This window comes from Eurytemora carolleeae, unplaced genomic scaffold (assembly GCF_000591075.1).
Source record: "Eurytemora carolleeae unplaced genomic scaffold, Eaff_2.0 scaffold1646, whole genome shotgun sequence".
NCBI lineage: Eukaryota > Metazoa > Arthropoda > Copepoda > Calanoida > Temoridae > Eurytemora > Eurytemora carolleeae.
In genome coordinates, this window is record NW_019402166.1 from 31225 (window position 1) to 32786 (window position 1562).

The following is a 1562-nucleotide window of genomic DNA, read 5'->3' on the forward strand; positions in this document are numbered from 1 at the left end:
GGGGGGGGGAGTACCACATGATAGACCGATAGATTAGAATATAATTACCACTAATTTGTGGCGCTTCTATCCTTAAGCCAATTTGTAATGAGGCCAGTGGATCGGTCTTATTCACGTTTCCGCACTCACAACAAATATTCGGGTCTTCGAAGAAAAGACTCGATGTTCTTAAAGGGACTGTTTGCGGGATCTAAACTGCAACCCTCTATGTAAAGATGGTACCCTTGACATTTTATTGTACCAAGAAAGTGATTATTACTGTGAATTTCTCCATTGTTCCAAGTTTTATTTCATGATTTTCGGTTTCAAAACTGTTTCTCTCGATAATGTCTGCAAAGTTTCTGAAATGTATATTGTAATCCCACAAAGCTTAAACAAGCAATTGTGAAAATATTTAAATAAAAAACTGACTAAAGTTTATATCACCTGAGATTGAAATAATTTATGTTTTAAATCAGAAATTCTTTAGTTGAAGAGCTATTGGGAAGCATGTTTTGAATGTCTAATATTCTCAAACCTATAAAATCAAAAAAATCTGTTTTTTCTTTTTAAGGACTGATCTGTTCATGTTTGAATTCAACATTTATAAATGATATCCTGCAACTAACAATTTATATTTAATACACTCCGTGTATAACAGACATTACAGATACAAGATAAACAGGCTGTCCTAATAAACATAACATTACAATTTATAAGCCAAAATCATTTCAAAGAAATAATTGAAAAGAAAAATGATCTTTTCGAAATTCATGAATAAGATCATTAATTTCAAGATAGATTATAATTAATTTAACATGATTTCAAACATATCTTCACTTTCTGCTGAAAAGATTAAAAAGTTTTGAGTTTCTACAAACTCTGTTCTCGAAAACCCATTAATTTTGCAACCCGACGTCGAAGATGTGTTTCAACCCATGAATTCTGCTCAAATAATCTAAGTTTGAAATATCAAAGCTTTACACCATAAGGTTGCTAAGATATAGAGACTAGACAATTTTAGTTTTTGGCAAAAACTCTCATCCTTTGTGGGTAACCCTGTATGTCTATAAATTGCATGGACAACAGATAAATTCAATATACTTTGTCTATTATTAACCAAATTGTTACAATTTAAATATTAATATTAAAAATATATCAAATTACCATTTGTTCCACAATGCCAGGAACTGTTTGGTTTATGCCTACTTTTAAACCAATAATAACAACAATAATAATAATAATAACAATTCGGCAAGTCAAGGACACAGAGCACTAGGGTAGTAAAGTTTAAATTATTGAATTTTGCATGTTTATTAGTCTACGTTGTTACTCGGCATTTTTCTCAGTGCAAAGTGTGTTTCATAAAATCATAGGATTTTATTGATTTACAGGTAGTCAGGGATAGCGATGGACAATCGCTAGATTTGATAAAGGTAGTCAGGGATAGCGATGGACAATCACTAGATTTGATACAGATAGTCAGGGATAGCGATGGACAATCGCTAGATTCGATACAGGTAGTCAGGGATAGCGATGGACAATCGCTAGATTCGATACAGGTAGTCAGGGATAGCGATGGA